This window comes from Stegostoma tigrinum, chromosome 16 (assembly GCF_030684315.1).
Source record: "Stegostoma tigrinum isolate sSteTig4 chromosome 16, sSteTig4.hap1, whole genome shotgun sequence".
In the NCBI taxonomy this organism is placed as follows: domain Eukaryota; kingdom Metazoa; phylum Chordata; class Chondrichthyes; order Orectolobiformes; family Stegostomatidae; genus Stegostoma; species Stegostoma tigrinum.
In genome coordinates, this window is record NC_081369.1 from 37,076,517 (window position 1) to 37,087,313 (window position 10,797).

Here is a 10,797-nt window from a genome sequence, read left to right on the forward strand (position 1 = left end):
ATTCTCAGGATTACTAACAGTGCCATGTAACAGTGAATATAGAAATAGGACAGTTGATCAAATTACAATATGGCTGGGAAAAGAAGAATATTGCAGGACGAAGGGTTCTAGATTTGAACCATTGGGTTCTGGGGAAGGGAAGACCGGTATACAAAGGACAGGTTACATTCTGGGACTAGGATTAATATTTTTGTACAAGATTTGCTAGTGATGCTGGAGCCAGGTTTAAATCAGACTGAGAGGAGATTCAGAAAGGATACATATAAAGTTTTTGTTATGAGAAGTAAACTAAGTTAAAGTGGAAAATAGCAGTCTGTGAATCGACCAGGGTTAATTTACAGAAAAGTGTTAAAGAAGCAGAAATAAAAGCACTCTACCTGAATGTGCAAAGCCTCTGCAACAAGATAGATGAATTGATAGTGCAAAAGAATATTATTTAATTATCATTACAGAGACATGGCTTTGCAGAGGCCAGGATTGGAAATTGATTATTAAAGACTATTTGATATATAGGAAGGATATGGAGAAAAGGAGATAGCATAGTTCTGTTAATAAAGGATGGAATCAATGTATTAGTGAGATGGATCTCAGCTCATAAGCACAGGAGTTAGAATCTGCTTGGGTGGAACTAAGAAACTGCTAAGGCCAACAAACATTTGTCCAGGAAGTTTACAGGCTACTAGATGATCATGGTAAAGCTAGCCGCAATATAAATGAAGAAGTTTAGAGATGCTTGTGGCAAGGGAAATACAATAACAATAGATAACGTCAATCTACAGATGGATGACCTCAGTCCACAGATAGTTTGAGTAAATCTAATAAGCACCAGTGTAGTAGAGGAAGCGTTCTTGGAATACATTTGAAACAGTCTTCTAGAGAAATATGTTGAGGAATGAACTACTTGGATTTGTGTGGTAAAGGTTAATGATATATTATCATTTAGGAATTTGAATTTTAGTTTTATAAAAGGGATTTGCTACTTCGAGCAAAGGCTAGAAAGTGATTTTGAATTGTGGTTTTCCAAGAGAGCACTTCCAAGAGATCATGTGATTTGAAGATAAATTGCCTGGGGGGTTAATTGACAAAATGTTTATAACATTGAAATTCTACAATGTAGAGATAGATGGACCATTCAGATTTCAGTTGAGAAGAACAGTTTTTCTTACCTACAAAAAGGAAGTTTGATTTGTAGCTTTCAGAGTTGGAAAGAAGTCTTAAAACTATTTCAATAGTTTCAGTTTAACTTTTCTTAATGATCAGTTTGGAAAAATCAATGAACCAGCTGGTGTCTGTCACAGAGTAACATCCCATCTAGTTAATGCATAGAATGTCGCTGAAAGGAATGCTTGCAACTTTGTCTATGAAGTTAGAGGTTATTAGATAAGGTAGAAGTAATATTTCAGTGGGGTTGAGTAGCCATGAAGGATTTTGCTGGAAAAAAGGACTGAATTTTTCATTGTTCTGTTTTAAGGTAAGATCTTCCTAAATCGCCTTTTCTTTTTGTGTAATAAATTTGGGTTCTTTTACTATCAGAACATTGGTGATCTTGTATGGATATGTGCGAAAAGAAAAAAACTGCAGAAAGTAAGCTGTCAAGCCAGTTTTGTTTCTGACTTACCTAGTATGATCTTGTGCTTGGATTGTAGCATTTGTATTATGTGATCAGAAAGGGTACAAATTTAACAATGACCCTGGTATGATAAAAATTTGCCATTTAATTTTGAAAGGCATATGAAATTAGGGTCTTAAAAACTAAACAATTATGAAGATACGAAGAGGCAGTTAGCTGTAGTGAATTGCAACATGGATTAAAGAATTTGCTAGATAGACAATGGCTAGTTTGTAAGAATTGATTTTAAAAAATAAATTCTTCATAAGACAAAAATACCCAACAGGAAAGTCAAGCTAGCCATGACTCACCTGGGAAATAGATGAATTAATGGTACATCTTGAATGATTATGATGTGGTCGGCATCACAGAGACGTGGTTATAGGGGTTTCAAGACTGACAGTTAAACATCCAAGGATTTACAACTCATCGAAAAGACAGAGAGGTGGTCAGCGGGGTGGGGTTGCCCTGTTAGTTAAGAATGAAATTAAATCTACGGCACTGAATGACATAGGGTCAGATGATGCGGACTCTGTGTGGGTGGAGTTGAGTAATCATGAAGGCAAAAAAACATAATGGAAGTTACGTACAGACCTCCCAAAAGTGCTCAGGACCAGGGGCGCAAGATGCACCGGGAAATTGAAAGGGTATGTCAGAAAGGCAAGGTCACGGTGATTGTGGGGGACTTCAATGTGCAGGTAGACTGGGTGAATAATGATGCCAGTGGATCCAAAGAAAGGGAATTCATGGAATGCTTACAGGATGGCATTTTGGAACAGCTTGTGATGGAGCCCACAAGGGAGCAGGCTATTCTGGACTTTATAAAAGATCTTAAAGTAAGGGAACGCTTAGGAAGCAGTGATCATAATATGGTAGAGTTCCATCTGCAATTTGAAAGAGAGAAGGCAAAATCGGATGTAATGGTGTTACAGTTAAATAAAGGTAATTACAGGGGCATGAGAGAGGAACTGACGAAAATTGACTGGAAGCAGAGCCAAGCGGGGAAGATAGCAGAGCAACAGTGGCGGGAGTTTCTGGGTGTAATTGGGAACATAGCACAGAGGTTCATCCCAAAGAAAAGAAAAATTATCGGGGGGCGGGGTTTATACAGCCATGGCTGACAAAGGATGCCAGGAAATGTATCAAAGAAAAAGAGACAGTCTATAAAGTGGCCAAGAACTTTGGGAAATCAGAAGATTGGGAAGGCTACAAAAACAAACAGAGGATAACAAAGAGAAAAATAAGGAAGGAGAGGATCGAATATGAAGGTAGGCTAGCTAGTAATATTGAAAATGATAGTAAAAGTTTCTTTCAATACATAAGAAACAAACAAAAGGTAAAAGTAGACATTGGGCCGCTCCAAATTGATGCTGGAAGGCTAGTGATGGGAGATAAGGAAATAGCTGAAGAAGTTAGTAAGTACTTTACGTCTGTCTTCACAGTGGAAGACATGAGTAGTATCCCAACAATTAAGGAGAGTCGGGGGTGGAGTTGAGTATAGAAGGCATTACAAAAGAGAAAGTGCTAGAAAAGCTAAAAGGTCTAAAAATTGATAAATATCCTTGCCCTGATGGGCTACATCCTGGAGTTCTGAGGGAGGTGGCTGGGGAAATAGCAGAGGCTTTGGTTGTGATCTTTCAAAAGTCACAGGAGTCAGGGAAAGTCCCAGATGATTGGAAAATCGCTGTTGTAACCCCCTTGTTTAAGAAAGGATCAAGACAAAAGATGGAAAATTATAGGCCGATTAGCCTAACCTCGGTTGTTGGTAAATTCTACAATCCATCGTAAAGGATGAGATTTCTAAATGCTTGGAAGTGCAGGATCGGATTAGAACAAGTCAACATGGATTTAGTAAGGGGAGGTCATGCCTGAAAAACCTGTTAGAATTCTTGAAGAGGTAACAAGTAGGTTAGACCAGGGAAACCCAGTGGATGTTATCCATGTAGACTTCCAAAAGGCTTTTGATAAGGTGCATCATCAGAGACTGCTGAGTAAGGTGAGGGCCCATGGTGTTCGAGGTGAGCTACTGGCATGGATTGAGAATTGGCTGTCTGATAGAAGGCAGAGAGTTGGGATAAAAGGCTCTTCTTCGGAATGGCAACCGGTGACAAGTGGTGTCCCGCATGGTTCGGTGTTGGGGCTGCAGCTATTCACTTTATATATTAATGATCTGGATGAAGGGACTGGGGGCATTCTGGCAAAGTTTGCTGATGATGCGAAGTTAGGTGGACAGGCAGGTAGTACTGAGGAGGTGGGGAGGCTGCAGAAAGATTTGGACAGTTTGGGAGTGTGGTCCAGGAAATGCCTGATGAAATTCAACGTGAGCAAATGCGAGGCTTTGCACTTTGGGAAAAAGAGTACAGGCATGGGCTATTTTTCTAAACGGTGAGAAAATTCATAAAGCCGAAGTACAAAGGGATCTGAGAGTGCTAGCCCATGATTCTCTAAATGTTAACTTGCAAGTTGAGTCCATGATTAAGAAAGCGAATGTAATGTTGTTACTTATCTCAAGAGGGTTGGAATATAAAAGCAGCGATGTGTTTTTGAGACTTTATAAAGCTCTAGTTAGGCCCCATTTGGAATACTGTGTCCAATTTTGGGCCCCACACCTCAGGAAGGACATACTGGCACTGGAGCATGTCCAGCGGAGATTCACATGTATGATCCCTGGAATGATGGGCCTAACATATGATGAACGGCTGAGGATCCTGGGATTGTATTCATTGGAGTTTAGAAGGTTGAGGGGGGATCTAACAGAAACATACAAGATAATGCTTGGCTTAGAAAGGGTGGACGCTGGGAGGTTTTTTCCGTTAGGCGGGGAGACTAGGACCCATGGGCACAGCCTTAGAGTTAGAGGGGATAAATTTAGAACAAAAATGAGGAGGCATTTCTTCAGCCAGAGAGTGGTGGGCCTGTGGAATTCATTGCCACGGAGTGTAGTGGGAGGCCAGGACGTTAAATGTCTTCAAGGCAGAGATTGATAATTTCTTGACCTCGCAAGGAATTAAGGGCTACGGGGACAGTGCGGGTAAATGGAGTTGAAATGCCCATCAGCCATGATTAAATGGCGGAGTGGACTCAATGGGCCGAATGGCCTTACTGCCACTCCTATGTCTTATGGTTATGGGAAGACTGAATTAATATTAGTTCAAAAGAGGAGGGCAGGAACATTGCCAAAATGTAACAAACAACTGTCAGAACTCGAAGAATGTGTGTTCAGAACAGAAAGACCAATGAATTGATAAAGACAGAATAGAATATTAATGTAAAATATTTTCAAATGTGAAAATGGATTATAGAAGCTTCTATAAGTATGTAAGGAGGGAAAGATTAGTGAAGCCAAATGTGGGTCCTGGCAGAGACAGAATTATAGCAGAGATAGAGAAATAGCAGGAGATTAACGAAGTACTTTGTATCTGTTTTCACAGAGGAAACTTTCCATAGTTTGAAAAGGCTTTTCAGATTCAGTTTAGCAGGTTTGCAGAGGTCTTGGCTGAAGTTGGATGTGTGAGACAGTTGCTCCTGAAGGAGCTTAGAACTCTTAAAAGTAGGTTAGTAAAATGTGAGGACTTTTGTTTGAAAGTTCAGAGCAGAAATTATTAGTTAAAACCCTGAAGGAGATATTATTAGCTGAGGAAATCTAATCTCAGTTGTAAGAAGATTCAAGGAAGAGATAGATTCTCAAGACTAAGGATTGAAGCTATAGTTCAACTAACTCTAGAGAAGGGAATTCTCTCTGATGTGAATACTGTAAAAGAGTGCTGCTGGGATTAATTGGATTATATTTTACCATATATGTAAATTAGAAACAACATGCTGGTGAAACTCTGCAAGTTTGGTAGCATTCTAGTGAGAAACAGTTTACATTTGGATTTTAATGACTCCCTGCCTGAAAATATTTTAGTCTGTTCTACTTCATTTTTGCTTCTTTTGCATAATGAACTTCTGTTTGTAGTCGTGTTTGTGTTTCAGTGAAATACTGTCTTATTGAACCCAGACAAAATACAAAATATGAACTATCATGCCAAATTTCATTCTGGAATTTGACCTATCTGGAAATACTTCAGCTAAGATCACAGCAAGCGATTGAAAAAAAGAAGCATTGGAGAAAAGAATAGGCTTGAAAGTTGTTTAGAATGTGATGATTTTCATCATAGAATATTGAAAGACATGGCTGCAGAGATACTGCAATGAACTCCTTTCAAAATTCTATTAATTCTGCAAAAGTGCTTACAAATTGAAAGGGTGCAAATGATTTGATTTGATTTGATTTACTGCCACATGTACTGAAGTATAGTAAAAAAGTAAAAAGTTTTGTTTTGCATGCATTACAGTCAGATCATAACATACAAAGATCATAGGGTGGTTGAACAGATAGAGCAATACAGAGTTACATCTGCAAAGAAGGTGCACAAAAGCAAGATCAATTTTTTTTTTAAATTTGAGAGGTTCATTCAGAAGAGAAGAAGCTGTTTCTGAACCTGTTGGTACATGTGTGTAAGCTTTTGTATCTTCTGCCTGACAGAAGAAGACAGAAAAGATTACATCCGGAGTGAGAGAGGCTTTTGATATTGGCTGCCTTTCTCAGGCATCGGTAAGTGTACATGGAGTCAATGGATGGAAGGTTGGCTGGTGCGTTTGTCTGAGCTGTGTTCATAACTTTCTTAGTTTCTTATGGCCCTATTCAGTGTAGCTGCTGTACCAAGCCATGATACATCCAGATAGAATTGTTTTTATGATGTATCTGTAAAGGTTGGTGAGTGTTCTTATAGATTGTGCTGAATTTCCTTAGCCTCCTGAGGAAGAAGAGGGATTATTGTGCCCTCTTGGCCAGCACATCAACGTAGGTGGGCCAGGACAGGTTGATGATCGTCACTCCTAGGAACTTGACGCTCTCGACCATCTCCACTTTTGGCTCCAGTGATGTAGATGGAGGAGGGTGTGCCCCTTTGCTTCCTGAAATTGATGATTAGCTCTTTAGTTTTGTTGATTTTGAAGGATAGATTGTTATCTTTACACCTTCTTACCAAGCACTCTATCTCTTCTGCCTCATCATTGTTTGATACCGAGCCTACAACAGTGGTGTTTCCACTGAATTTAAAGATGGAGGTTAGATGAAATTGGCCATACGCTGAGTGTACAGGGAGTACAGTAAGGGGCTGAGTACACAACCTTGTGGGGCACTGGTGTTGAGAATTGTCATGGAGGACGTGTTGTTGATTAACTTAACTGATTGAGGTTAGTGGGACAGGAAGTTGAAGATCTAGTTGCAGAGGGCAGAACTGAGACCTAGATCTCAGAGTTTGGGGATTAGTTTGGTTGAGATTACAGTGTTGAAGAAGGAGCTGTAGTCAATAAGGAGAAGCCTGATGAAGGTGTCCTTATTATTCAGATATTCCAGGGATGCATGTAGGAATAGGGAGATGACGTCTGCTCTGTATCTGTTATGTCAGTAGGCAAGTTGCAAGGGATTGAGGCAGGCTGGGAGGCTAGAGTTGATGTAGACCATGATTAGCCTCTCAAAGCTCTTCCTAATTATGGAGAACAGAACCACCAGATTGTAATCATTGAGGCACATTACATGTGTTTTCTTTGATGTCAGGATGATCGTGATCTTCTTGAAGCAGGTGGGGCTTAGATTATAGCAAGGAGATGCTAATGATGTCAGCGAAAATTCCTGCCAGCTGGTGCACGCGGAAACTAAGTGCAAGGCCAAGGACTCCATTTGGGCTTATCCCTTTCCATGGGTTCACTGTCAGGAAGGCTGATCTGACATCTGCAACGGTGACTGAGGGGACAGCCACATCTGAGGCCATTTGGGCATGTGACACCATTCTTCTAATTTTCAGTTTGAACCAAGCATAAAATGCATTGACCGCATCAAGGAAGGATGTATTTTTGTCTGTAATGTAATTTCACTGTTTAATAAAGTGAGGAGATGGGAAAAAAATGGAAGTACGGACCTGTCAGCCTGACATCAGTATTAGGGAAAATACTACAATCTGTTATGGAAGATGTGATTCCTGTGTATTTTGAAAATAATTGCCTGATTGGACAGATCAGCGTAGATTTACAGAAGGGAATCATGTTCACCAGACCTGAGTTTTTTTTAGGATGTTTTTCATAGAATTCATAGCTGGAAACAATCATGCACTCTGTTTGGATTTATGGGATTATTTTGATAAAGATTCAAGTATGAAGTAATAAATAAAATTAAAGCCCATAATACCAGCATGACTTGAGGTGTGTCTAACAGGCAGCAATCAGAGTAGGAATACATGGATCAGTCTCGGGTTGGTAACTGTGACAAGTGGTGTATCGCAAGAGTTAGTGCTTAGGGCTTACCTTTGCACAACCTGCATCAATAATTGTGCTAATTGTCAATATGAGAACCCAATTGCAATATCTACCAGGTTTGGAGAATTTAGACAACTTGGTGGGAGTGTGACTTGTGAAGAGAGTGCAGGGTGGCTTCAAAGTAATATAGGGTTAGCATGGAAGTATGATATTGTGGAAGAAAATCAGCTGTGTCCTAGAGTGGCCTACACCTGTTGTATATTCCTATATAGGGAAGAAATTCTAAAGGAATAGCAAAGGTAAATTCTGTGCACCACTTTAAGATACACTAGACTGAGTAGGCAGAAGTTCACTTGGTGAAAAGCAAAGTCAGGATTGACACTAGGAGGAAGAATTCGGAAGTCACACAACACCAGGTTATAGTCCAAGATAATGGGAACTGCAGATGCTGGAGAATCCAAGAAAACTAAGTGTGGGGCTGGATGAACACAGCAGGCCAAGCAGCATCTTAGGAGCACAAAAGCTGACGTTTCGGGCCTAGACCCTTTATCAGAAAAATTTTTCTGATGAAGGGTCTAGGCCCAAAATGTCTGCTTTTGTACCCCGAAGATGCTGCTTGGCCTGCTGTCTTCATCCAGCCCTACACTTTGTTAACCAGGTTATAGGCCAACAGGTTTATTTGGAATCACAAGCTTTCGGAGTACTGCTCCTTCATCAGGTGAGTGGAGGGAAGTGCACAGGCATATAACACATAGACAGAGAGGTAATGGCATGATAATTCCAGGTAATTAAGAGTGTCAACAGATAAGTCCAGAGTGTGAGTGCAATGTTGACAGCTTGAATAACAAGTCTTTGCGGGTGATCAAAAGTATCAAATGGCGTGAGTAAAGTGTCAACAGCTGAATAGCAAGTGAAGGGATGACATATGAACCTTTGTAAAATAAGGTAGAGAGATAGTTAGCAAGCATCAAAAATAAGGTGGTGCCAGAGATAAGTATCAGAGTTGTGTGATGAGTGTTAAAACAAAGTAACAAGTAATTCAAAACTGTCCGAACTATTTAAGATAGAGAGATTGTAACAAGTTATAAAAGTGATAGTATCAAAACAGAAAGGTAAGGAAGATGTTACAAATACAGAATAGTATGGTGGATTTACATGCAGCGTGACGTGAACCCGAGATCATGTTTAAGGCTGTCCTCATGGGTACAGAACTTGACTATCAGTTTCTGCTTGTTGATTCTGTGTTCTGTGTATCTTGAAGGCTGCCTTGGAGGATGCTTACCTGGAGATTGGAGGCTGAATGCCCTTGATCGCTGACATGTTCAACTGGGCATTTCTGAAGAAGGATCCCGACACGAAACGCCAACTTTCCTACTCCTCTGATGCTGCCTGGCCTGCTGTGTTTCTCCAGCTCCATATTGTGTTGTTTCTGGGTTCTTGGGAAGTAAGATTAAAAAAAACCTAATACTTACAAGCTATTTCAGAAATGAATTATTTTAAACTATATCACTAGTTTTATTTTCAAACTTAATTTTGGGGAAATATTTTGTTGAAGCGGATGATGGATGGATAGATAAAGTCATAGACGTTATTTACAGCACTAGAAGGACCGGCGAGTTCATGCAGGCATCAGTGTGGCAATATTAAGTCTTTTTATTGTAAATATAGGATGGATTAAATAACCCTTGTGCACCTTAACCAATTCCTCATTTCATATCAGCATAGTTTTTCTGTCCCTTAAAAGAGCCATTCTCTGACATTGATAAAAAGGAACAGATAATATTTTGTAATTCATAGTCATGTACTGCAGGTTCTCGTGTACCGCAGGTTCTCCACTTGGCATGCAACCCTACTGGTCTTAAGTGTAAATTTTCCAAAAAAATGTTGGGTTTTCCATTAATATACATTTTTCTTCAACACTTCTGTAGTTCAACTTATTAAACCATCTCGACATGCAAATTGTTCTTGCCGTCCAACAGTTTTCAGAATCTTTGTGCTAAATTTCATATTTTCATTTTTCCATACCTTCTCTTTAGTTGTTAATCATGATGAATGCTTCTCCATTGTCTCCCTATGTTGTGAAATGTAGTAACTTAGAGAAATTGATGACTATAATGAAGGCAACTAATTGCCAAAAAACCAGTAATAATTATCCATTCTTTGTGAATTAATATGCTTCATCAAGGATTAACAACAATTATTTAATGGTGTACACTAAAAAATTAAAATAAGTGTCCAATGTTTATCTCAAGGAAAGCTGACGAGGGAGTTGGCTGTAGCATGTTAACTGGAAGGCTTAACTACTTAAATAAAGTCTCATAATCAAATCATCTATTTTGATTTGTAAAAATTGTTTCTCACCTGAATCAAGTTGAAATATTACGCACTTTGAAATGTTCAGTTAGGGAGAGCATCAGTAGTATTACATAGTATTTACATCATGAATACTGGCTGTCCAGTCCCAAGGATCAATGCTGGTATTTATGCTCCATATCAACTTCGCCTGCTTCTCTTTCGAGTAACCCATGTACATAGCCTTATATTTATTTCTTCTTCATATGTTCAACCACTTTCTTTTCTGAATATCTTTGCGAGTTGCATTTATAACCCCATGGTACATTCTAAAGCGCTCTCAGGGGTAAAGAAATATGACTACCTTAAACTTGTTTCTCGTCTGGTCTCTTCTGAAACGAGAAGCATCTACACTGTCTACTGTCTACCTTATTAAACTCTTTCATAACCTTGTAAACTTATTTCAGACCATCCTCTGATCTTCTGTTTCTTTGGAGAGTAAAGCCCCAATTACATTCAGTCTTTCTTGATGGTTGAAGAGGAACACACCAGGATTTCTGAACCAAAGCACACCAGCATGTGATACTAGGAAAGGG